The following is a 12,127-nucleotide window of genomic DNA, read 5'->3' as shown; positions in this document are numbered from 1 at the left end:
TAATGTAATATATTATCCGTTCTTCACATCTAAATACAAGCCCCTAAAGAAGGACAAAGGACTAAATTCACAAGGTTATTTTTAATTGTCAATTACTTTTACCATCATAGCACGATCAACAAACAGTAGGCATAAAATTTGACGTAGCAGTTGTAAGTCCATTTACTTCTGCGTAATACTAAACTACGTTAGTGTAACATTAATTTGGAGTAAACACCATAATACAGGTTGGCACTGGACGTGTCAAGTTGTGTTCAGTCTTGAACCCATGCGAAAGATCCAAAACGTCAGTTTATGAGCATTCTCAAGCTCTTATCCGGACCGTCCCTACCCTGTAACTGGACAGAGATTTACACCAGTCAAAAGAGAAACAAAACATCCTCAAGCTTCTTAGGGGTCTGCAGGAATGGCTTTCTACATGGGCATTTCTGGCTCTCTTGTCCAACACTCTCACCTCCATATATAATTGATAAATCTCTCCTCTTTACTGGTGCATACCCACAATACCTCACAAATGAACTGCCATTTTCACTTCTTAAAAATAGCAATTTCAACTTTTGGCTTGAGTTACCGCTTAGTCTCTCAGCTTCTCATGAAAAGGTTCTTCTGAAACGAGTTTACACTTTATCAGTCCTTGCACAATTTGCTTGACTGCTTCAATCTGGCTGAGAATCTCATAGAGGAATCCGAATGCAATTATGCTTGATATCTCAATCCTAAAGAAGGAGAAAATGCATCACATCTTACGATCAACTGTTCACTCTAGGCTGGTAAATGAAAATTACGCCAAAGGAATTCTTCGCTGCCTTACAAGAGTGATATTGCCCAAAAATGAACAGTCATCCTTCATGATTTCTAGAGGAAGTATGAAAAAAATGCTTACGGCCTCTCAAATTTGTCAATGCCTCATAACTACATACTGAAGACTCTTTGGCATTTAAGTAGATCCCAGGTTGTTTGAACTATGAGCAAAAGTTTGTCCCATATGTCTTTGACCCTAGAAACATAAGATTTAATGCTTTTTGGATTTCCATGCTTCTTATATTTTTATCCATCCAGGTCAACGCCAACGTTTGGAGAAGCTATTTTCAATGACAGCAAAGTAAGTGAAAATAGTGCAAGAATGATTAGTAGTAAATTTAAAACATGTGCCAGCCTCTTTTCTCGGGTCCGTTTATAGTCTTTCATGGAGTCATAATTCTGCCTCGCCAATGTTAGAACAAAAAGACTCTGACACTATGAAGCTTCCCACTTGTTGTGAACAGATCTGTCCTGTTCTTTTTACATACATTGAATTATTTCTTCATGTAAACATTTTATCCTTCAAAATACAAAACAGCTAGAAGCAAAACAAATCTTTGTGAGTCAATAATGGATGGAAGTGTAATAGTTTGATCTCATGTAAATCAAACCACCACGGAGAGATCATAGCATTGCTATGCAGTAATCATATGGTCCCTAAAGTGTTTTAATAATATAACTATTAATAATAGGTTTATTTTTTTGTGTTACATTTTTTTATTGAATTTTATCATGAAATACAGAGTAACACAGATATAATAAAACAATGAATTATTGATAATATTAAATACATATGTTGATGATAAATATGAACAAATAAATAAGAAATCATATTATATATAAATATTAAAATGGCTAAATAAGTGAGTAGATATATGGTATAAAGAACATGAATAAGAACTGGATATTATACATATTATAATATATGAAATATGAATAAATCTAAATATAAAAAAGAGAATGACTTTGTACAAGATAATTAAAATAATTAGACCAGAGCACAAAAATTCAACAAAAAAAAGAGGAGAAAATTGATATGAAAAGTGGAAGAAAGAAGAAAGGAAGAGAAAAGAGATAAACTGTAAAGAAGAGAATAAGAGAACAGTGAGAGATAAGAGAGCCAGAGGAAGGGAGGGAGGAGAAGGAGGACGGGAGTTGGGGGAAATAAATTGATGAAGGATAAAGGAAATGGAAAAATAAAAGAAATACATAAAATAATGAATTAGTTAATTCAAGTGTTTGCATTAGGAGAGAGAGTGGAGTTGGCATCAGTGTTAATTTCAGTTTTTTAAAAAGAAGACCAGGTCTGGAGAAATACATCAACTTGATCTTGAAGGTTATAAATTGTGCGCTCATGTAGGGCCGTTTGCATCATTGCCACCAGCCATTCTTCCTGAGAGGGTGGAGAAGGAGACTTCCAATGACGCAAAATACAGATTTTAGCTGTAGCCAATGCAGTGTGTAGTAGACGTATTTGTGATTTAGAAAGTTTTGGAAAGTATTGAAAATCATGTAGAAGGATTGTGGCAGGTGTAAATGGAAAAGATAATGGCATTGTGGAATGTAAAGTCTTGCCAACAAAGGACCAAAAGGACCTTGTTGCTGGGAAATCGCAAATGATATGAACTATATCACAACCAGAGGTGGAACAGCTCCAGCAATTAGTGTGTGAAAGCAATCCAGCTTTATGTAACTTAGTTGGTGACCAGTGCCATTCATGAAGGATTTTAAATATACAAAATGTAAGCCTTGCTTCATGAACGCCTTTATGTAATCCCTCCAGTATCTTGTCCCATTCAGAAGCCGTATATATGAAATAGATAAACGAGATTGCCATTTATTTTGAAGAGCATACGAGAGGGATTGTGAAAATAAAGGAGACATAAAGGTTTTATAAAGACCAGAGGTCACTCCTCTAAACTTTCCCCCCAGATTTAGGTAAGATAGTATTGGGGACACCTGCAACACCCAAGGGGGAGATCCCAAGTGTTTCCTCAGACATTGTTGAAGTTGAGAGTATCTAGAGGAGTGTTGTATAGGAAGACTAAATTCCTCACATAATTGAGAAAAGTATTTAAAATTTCCATCATGAAGAAGTTGATCTGGGGAGTAAATACCAGCTGCTTGCCATAAAGGCCCGGATAAAGTGCGACCATTGATACGGATAGCTGAATTGTTCCAAAGAGGATCCTTAACATGAATACGCACGTTTGAGGCTAGTATACGATGCCCCCTTTGCCAAGATTTGTGCATGACTGATAAGATTGGATTCTTGGGATCAGAAGAACGAGTGCCACTACCATATAAAAGAGAAAGATCTGAGTTCTTGGATAAAAGATGATGCTCGATGGAAACCCATTGTGGGACATCTTTAGTTCCTGGCAAAAAATAAGAAAATTGGGAGATGTGTAGAGCAAGGGAATAGTGTTCAATGGGTGGAAGATCCATACCTCCACATAACTGATGGGCCTTTAATTTTGTTAGAGCAAGATGTGGTTTAGCTGAGCCCCATATAAAAATCTTAATCTTAGAGTCTATTAATCTAAGGGTAGCTAAAGGAATCTGGAGGGGAAGCATACCTAAAACATAGATGAAACGAGGAAGGATGACCATTTTGATAGCTTGTACTCTACCCCAAAGAGATAAACCCAGAGCTTTGCACTTATCAAAATCCCTCTGCATTTGAGAAAGTAAAGGAGCTACGTTATCTGCAACCATATCTTCCAAACCTTTGTTGACCAAAATTCCTAGATATTTAAGATGTGGGGACTGCCAATGAAAAGGGAATCCATGAATCACTGCCCTTGTAGTGCCATTAGAAATGGGTAACGCTTCACTTTTGTCCCAATTTATTTTATAACCCGAAAAGGAGGAGAAATCATTAATAATTAGAAGAAGGGATGGAAGAGATCGAGGAAGATTAGTAAGAGTAATAAGAATATCATCTGCATATAAATAGATTTTAGAATGTCCAATTGGGAGAGGCACGCCTATAATATCATCAGATTGATGGATAGCAGCAGCAAGAGGTTCCATAGCTAAAAGAAAAAGAAGGGGGGGACAACGGGCAACCCTGACGTGTTCCCCTCCGAATTGGAAATGCATTGGACAAAAAACCACCGCAATTAACCTGAGCAGAGGGGTTGTCATATAATAAACGCACTTTATTGATGAATTGATCACCCAAACCAAATCTATGCATAATAGTAAAAAGGTATTCCCACTCAATGCGGTCAAACGCTTTTTCTGCATCAAGCGAAAGGGCCAAGGTATCTTCTGAAAAATGTTTAGCAGACCACAAGGTGTGGGCCAGGGTGTAGAGATGGTTCAGAGAAGAACGCCCTGGTACAAAACCTACTTGAGTGAAATGTATTAAAGAAGGCAGTACTTTGCGGAGTCGAGATGCCAAGATGCTAGCCAAGATTTTAATATCACAATTTAATAAAGAAATGGGACGATAGCTACTGCACAAAAGAGGGTCTTTGCCAGGTTTAGGTAGTACAGCTATAACTGCTTTATTAGAGAGAGGGCCCAATGATGATTCTTTATCAGCCTCAAGAAATGCAGCATGTAACGTATCAATCATACTATGACCTGCCCATCTATAAAATTCAGCAGGGAAGCCATCTTTTCCAGGAGCTTTATGATAAGGCAGAGCAGCAATAGCTTTAGAGATCTCATTCTTGTGATTTTACCATCGAGCAGAGCTCTACCATCATCAGAAAGATGCGGAAGACTCACCTTCTCTAAAAAAGAGGACATCTTACCTAGGTCTATTTGACTACCTGGAGTATATAAGGATTGATAAAAGGAGGCAAATTCATTAACTATCTGTTGGGGCCTTGTAAGTATGTCACCTTGAGTCGATCTAATAGCTGGAATAGCCATTGCTGCTTCCCTTTGACGTAATTGTGCAGCTAACAACCTCCCGGCCTTCTCCCCTTGCTCGTAATGTCTTCCTTTCATCCTTTGTAAAGCAAATTCAGCTTTGGATGTAAAGAGACTATTAAGAGACATACGTGCTTGCTCCAATAACTTGCGATTATGTAAGGGAGGATCAGACGTATATAAACGGGAATAGAGTTGAATATCTCGTTCTAATTCTGTCTGCTTTGCAATACTATTCTTATTGACAAGTGCTGCATCACGCATTAGTTGCCCTCTAATAGTGGCTTTAGCCGCCGCCCAAACAGTTGTGCTGTAAGTGACAGAACCCTGGTTAATAGAGAGATAGTCCTGTAGATGGGATTGTAACTGAAGTTTACCCTTGGGCGTCCTGTGTCTTTGAATGCTCATACGCCATGGTTGACGCCCTGGTCGGGATAGACCTAAATCTCAAGATAAAAGGACGGGAGAATGATCAGACAAGGCTGCTTCTAGGATATGTGATTCCATGACTAATTGAACCGCTTTGTTTGATATCATAAAATAGTATAAGCTGGAAAATGTACCATGTGAGGATGAGAAGAACGTATATTCTTTGTCTTGTGGATGACTAAGACACCAATGATCAACCAAACCGTTATCCGAAAATATGTCATTTAATACTGCTCTATCCGCTGCATTGGCCTTATCAAACAAACCAGTTTTATCTAAAATAGGATCTTGTACCAAATTCCAATCCCCACCAATGAGGTATTGCGAGGCATCAATCTCTGTGAGGAGGCGATTCAACTGAAGGAAAAAATACTTTTTAGTGCCAATCGGAGCATAAATAGACGGAAGACAGATGTAAGAATTCCCGATACGTAATTTGGCAAATACATATCGACCATCAGGATCTGACCAAGTCTTCGAGATCGTGACTGGAACTGATCTGCGGATAAGAATTGCAACTCCACATTTACGGACAGGGTTAGTATCTGTGGGGTCATTTTTGTAAATGTTGCTGTGAATGACCTTTCCCACCCAATCTCTGCAAAGTTTGTCAGATTCAATCTCATCGAGGTGCGTTTCTTGTAATAAAGCTATGTCTACGTGTTTGGACTGTAAATAAGAAAGTACCTTCTTTTGTTTAATGTAATGAGTGAGGCCATGGACATTCCAAGTAATGGTAGATAAAGGATGAATATTAGCCATGATGGGATACAATCAAAAGGGATTGGGAATTAATGTATTAGTCAAAAATGGGAAAACTAAGAGGTAGGAATACAATGGGAGGGAATAGGGCTGTATGGGAAGGGAGAGTACGCTGGTTGATAAGAAATAGAAAAGTGTAAGAAAATAAGAGTTTTACAGGTTAAGAAAGTTTAGTATATGAAAAGAAAAAGAGAAGAAAAGAAAAAGACTTATGAAGGACAAACGTGATAAAGAAGCAAATAAAGAATATAATAACGTATTGTATAGAACAATAGAGAAAAATATAAGAAAATGTAAAAGAAGGTTCTTATTGGTATATATTAGAGGGATCAAAATGTTCTATGTAATCAGTATATTTCTGGCTGTTAAACTATAAAAGAGAATCAAACAAAATTGATATAGATTTGTTACCTACAACTTTTAACCGCAGGTCTGGGCTTACTGGAGCACCACTACGAGTACAGACACCTTAAGGAGGGTAGACAATTAAAGTGAATATCAGCCAGGACAATAAATTAGAAAAGCTGTAAAGAGAGTGAAAACTCCTGTGACCCAAATACATATAATAGTATGCGTTAGGAGGATAAGCACATTTCATTAAGAAACATAGATACGCATTAAACGGGTCTAAAAGCAATAAATGAATGAGAATGAATACCAGAAGTTAAAGTCAACTATTAAAATTATCATTCATAAATACAATTCTCATAATATTTACATAATAAACAACATTTGATAACTTAAATTTAATAAATAACTATAAGAAAAAACTTTGGTATTATTTAAGAAAGAATATCAGCAATGTAAAGATAGATAAAGAGCCTGTTCTTAAAAAGTGAGATAGTAATACATTAAAAGCACATATCATAGCGTATAACATATGACCAATGTGAAATAAAATTGCAAATTATGTTTAGAATAAAATTCTTTTGATAAAGGGACTGAAATAAGATACATATTAAAATACATAGTAAGTATATCCATAAGGAAAAACACTCAGTAATATATTATATTCATCTATAATAAATATAAGTAGAACTTATTCATCTTTCTGGCTGAAGAGTAAGATGTAAGTAAACAGAAGAAGTAAGCATTAACTGAACTTAAAGAGTCAGGTAAGTTGATAAAACGATATTAACTTAGACCGTAACTATGAGGATAATAAATAGGGACTCAACTCATTCTCCATCTGGAGCAGATTTTAAGGGAGATCTGGACTTATCTCTACGTTGATCTTGTGTGGTAGTAATTACAGACTACAAGGCGGATGCTTGATCTTCGTGTGTACGAAAAGGTCACTCTGTTTCTCTACCTCGAGGATGCACATCCCCAAGGTTGCAACGCCTTTTATCTGTCGACTGTTGAGGTTGTGTAGAACTTTGACCAGACTGCTCATGAGAAAAATGTTGTACATCCATGTCCTGAACTGTTAAACTGTCTAGAAAATGCTGTAAATCTTCAGGGTTGTAAAAGTCTTGTGATTCACCATTTTTAGTAAGGCGGAAGCGAGCTGGGTCAAACAGGCCATACTTGATATCCAACTTCCGCAGTTGTGGTCGCATAGCTAAGAATAGTTTTCTTCTTTTGTTGGTTTCTCTCGAGAAGTCAGCTGCCATATTTATTTGATGACCATCATAGATGTAAGATCTTTACGTGCAAGCTGATATTAGTATCTGTCTGACTTGCTCATTTCTCAGAAAACAAGCAATTAGAGGCCGTGGTCGAGAATCCAGGTTTGGTCGTGGAGGACCAATACGATGAGCACGTTGGATTTCCAATGGTGGGTCAAAAGTAGTACCAAGTAATTTGGGAAGAATTTTACATAGAAGTAACCGAGCATTTTGGCCTTCAGTTTTCTCCGAAAATCCAAAGAAGCGAACATTGTCTCTTCTATTGCGATCTTCCAAGTCAACAAGCTTACTGCAAAGAAGTAGAAGATCCTGGTCCCTGTTTTGTACTGAGTCAAGCCTGTTTTCCACTACAGTTAATCGCCGATCCAGCCCATCTGTTTTTTAATGAAATTGCGCAATATCCGCTCTAATGGATTTGGTTTCTGTCGTGAGGGAGGAAATGTTATTATCCATTTCTGTCAGACGGCAACTAATAGTTGAAATTTCCTGCAAAATACGATTCATAGTTGCTGCTGACTCAGCGGATGAGTTGACCAAAGATGAAGTAGGTGGTGATGGGGGTGAACCTTTAGTAGGCATAGTGCGCAGTTGCCTATGTGTGTCTACAGGAGGAGACAATTTAGAATTTTTGTTGTAATTTTTGTGATTAGACAGCTGTAAAATGTGTCCGCTGAGTGTTGAAAAACCAGACACAAATGAAGCGATTAACAATCAGATGCAAACAATTAGAGCATGTAGGGGTTAATATGAGGGTGAAAGAGTAAACTTATCACAATCCTGTGGGCTCACGTAAATAAATATTTTAGTCTCTTACCGATAATAATGACAAAAATAATCAGTCACAAATGACAATGTATGGCATCCTATGAAATAAAATATTTAGTGTTTGTCACTGAAAAACAACATCAGCATAAGAAACTAGTAAGATACAAATTATAAGAAAAAAGAGCTCAATCTTCTACTGCATTGTGTATAAAATCATTAGACCTTCATAACATGCAATATAAAGCTGACAGTGTGTTCAGATCATTGAGCGAAAAAACGCATAATATGCCATAGAAATTCCTCATAAATAATACTTCATAGGCGGAAAGATATTTCCACTAGACAGTGAGGTGGTATTAAGTGAAGATATTGCGCATTACCAACATGAAAGGGCGCTTTGAAATGAAGAGTAACAGTCTATCTGAAAGCATGTTGGAAATGAATATTTCACAGGAGAGAAAAAAGTATTAGTTGACCTGTGAACTCCATTCTTGAATTTTACTCTCTGCAGGTGTTGGCAGAGGAAGGTTGGAGAATATTAAAAAAAAACAGTGAAGAACTTTAACATTTCACACATTAATCGAAGCTCAAAAGGTTTTGTGTGAAGTTTCAATAGAACAGCTGAGTTCTGATACTTCAGAAGTATTTGGTGAAAGAATAATTGTTTCAGTCAGAGATAACCTTGAAAAGGGTCATGTCATTGCAGGAATTAATCACAGAAGCAGAAGGCAAAGATACTTTTTACCAGCTGAGAAATATTGAAGCACTGTACGAAGAGAGCTGCTATGCCCAGTAATAAAACCCTCTCAGGAATGCAGCCGAGGCTTCTGAGGCCCAGGAGGTGCTTGCCGGAGCAGAAAGTATTTCAGTCAGAATTAACCCTAAAAAGTGTTGTTTGACTCTGAAATTCAGCCACAAGTAAAAGCGCTGCTGTAGGAAGGCATAGCTGTCACAGGGGTGATCCTAGCTGAGGTGTAAAGTGCGCCGCCTCCGTCAAGGGTCCCCCTCGCAGTGGAGCCTCACGTTCAGGCGGCCATCTTCCTTCATGGCCAGACCACGCCCCCCCTAATAATAGGTTTATGAGCCAATTAAAACCATAATCACAGCGCAATCATACAAGAAGAAAGAATAAATAAGAGTTCATCATATATCTACTTCAACCATTAAATATCATAATAATAGATCTTAAGTTTTTATCTTGGAAGTTCCTTTCTCAGAAGATAAAAATGCCCAAAGCAAAACTTAAATATCACAGGATGACTGATCAGACACCAACGAAGACACAAAATAAAATAGCGTACAAGATAACAGAACTGCCAATTGTCGAGTCCCTAAATATACCACTATTGATAGTAAGAGTGCTTCTGTGCAGGATCGGGGAGCAGGTATTAGTACTGTGCTGCGTAGACAAGGGGTATCAGCAGGGACAGGTACCCATGTGCAAGACTGGGTGTAATTTAAATGCCAATGTGCAAGGCAAGAAGCTAGGTGGAGCAAATTAACCTTGGCAGGACGTAGAAGGGGGTGTGGCTTAGCCAGCTCCAAGATGGCTGCACCTTTAGTGGGCTCTGCTGGCCAAGCCACGTATCTGTTCAAACTCCTGCAGACACAGTGCCCATCGCTGCTAAACACCGTGCCTTCACCACTTACCTGACCCGGTAGCCCGGATTGGTCACCCTCTCGTCTTCCTACGACACTGCTGGGCTGAGATTCACCTCTGCAGGTGTCCCGGGCCTGGGCTCCACGGCTGGCGCGGCCAACCCGGCCCCTTCGAGGCTGTCTGCGGGCTGCTTCCAGACTCCTGCTCCTGACGTTCTGCCTCCGCAAACCTTTCGCCTGGGCCAGTGAGTGCCATTGCTGTGGGGGCGTGCTGTGGCGGGACTGGGGGCACGTTAGTCGAACCGCTTGGCCTGTTCACGCGCGGGCGCCGTACTTCATTTACTGGCACCTACCGCTTAGGCCTCTCCTCATCAGATGGGGCGACGCGGGCAGCGCGCTCCCCTCGATTCCCCGCTGCGCGCCGCCCCCCTCCCTCTGCAGCACTCCGGTTTCCTGAGGCATCCTGCTGCAGCTGCTGTGCTGGCCGCGCTGCCCCTTCAGCCCCATCATTGCGGCGGCCTCCAGGGTTGATCTTCCTGCGGCTGTCTGCGTGCTGAGCATCCGCCCTGGGGAGAAGCTCCTGCCGCTCATCGCCACTGAGTTTGGGTGCCGCCGGCCTCACAGTCTTAATTCTCATGCAAGAGATATGAATTGCAACAATCATAAGACAGACTGCGAAGTACAATATGTACGAGGTCAGCGGTAAGATAAAATAATACTGCAATAGCATGGTTTGTAGCTATGACATATATTAATCAAAACACATACATAAATCACATAGGCTAAAACGTGATACTCATCTGATGCTTCTAAATTATTCTACCCCAGTGTACCTAACCTAAGTGCAGTACGAGGTTTGAAGTAGGTGCCATTTCTAAAGTATAGCTAGCTATATTTTAGTTTTGCCAAGAGTTGTCAAAAGTTTCTCTAAGTTCTAGTCAACTCAATACCTTAGAATGAGAGAGGTTGGAATCTCTTTTCTGGACTCGATAGTCTAACCCCCGCAAGGGAAGTCAGAGAGCACTGGAGCTGGATTCTCTGCGAGGAGGATGGCAGCGTCAGGTCAGTGCATCAGACTGGAACTTAATCTCCTTCTGAACTTGCCATGGTGAACAGCATAGTCTGGGTCGGATTGAATCCTCCGGGAACCGCAATTTGCCAGGGCAAGTTCTGGTATATTTATACCATGAAGATGTCTAGGAATGCCAGTATTGACGTAAAAGTCGGGCAGAGGAACATCATGAATGAACCCCTAAGGAATAGATGTTCATGCATACTTAATGAGTTCTTGGAGAAATAAATATTCAAGCTGAGGGAAATTCCTAAAGTCTTAAGGGTCTGGTTTTCCAAGAATTCGTTGTGATGTGGATGGACGGATGTAGGTGGCCATACCTGTATTTGGTTTGTACGGACAATGTCTAAATAAGGGCCGGATTCCTATGTCCAAATAAGGGCAATTTTAATTGTACCTATATAAGGGCATAAATCGGGAAACCTATATACGGAATCTAAATCTGCACACAACAACACTCCTCTGGCCTGTAACTGGACTGTGCTATCGCCCTCCATCTTGGGGTTCCCTCACCCGGGTGTCGCGCTGTGAAGGAGCACCTACTGGTCACAGTCCACCTTTACCTGCTCCTGGCCTGCATCCTCTGACGACGCCTGCGGCTGGGCTGGCACCACTGTTTCCTCTGCTTCTCTGGCAGCCCTGCACGCAACTCATCAACTCTACCGCCACACCGGTCTGGTCCACCCTTTGCAGGCCAGACCCCGTTGCTTCTCTCCCGGACTTTGGGCCCGTTGATCATTTGCTTCGCCCCCTGGCATTGGGTTCTATCCCTGGCGGCCTCCGCACCACACTCGTCTCTGGCATACCAGTTAAATGCCTCTGCCCACCGACACACCCGCCTGCTGGCCCTGTGCATCCGCCATCTTCTGAGCTGCTATACGGCCATTGGGCGAAATGTTTTTCTCCTTGCTCCTTGGCCTTTTTTCCGCTGCTTGACCGCTCCCCCAGTCATGGGAAGAACCGACCCCAAGCTGCCCAAAATCGCCTTCGATCAGAGACGCTAGACGCACCAGGAGGGCGCGGGCACTGATGGAGGGGACTCCCTGACTCCATCCGACATGGCTCCTACTCATGAGGAAGACCTAAAGGCCATCATGTTGGACGTCAAGTCCACTGTCACCGGCATAGCGGCCCAGTTAGATCAACTGTCAGCCCACCTGGACACAGCGAAGGACCGAGT

This window comes from Triturus cristatus, chromosome 2_1 (assembly GCF_964204655.1).
Source record: "Triturus cristatus chromosome 2_1, aTriCri1.1, whole genome shotgun sequence".
NCBI lineage: Eukaryota > Metazoa > Chordata > Amphibia > Caudata > Salamandridae > Triturus > Triturus cristatus.
This window is presented reverse-complemented; position numbering follows the sequence as displayed.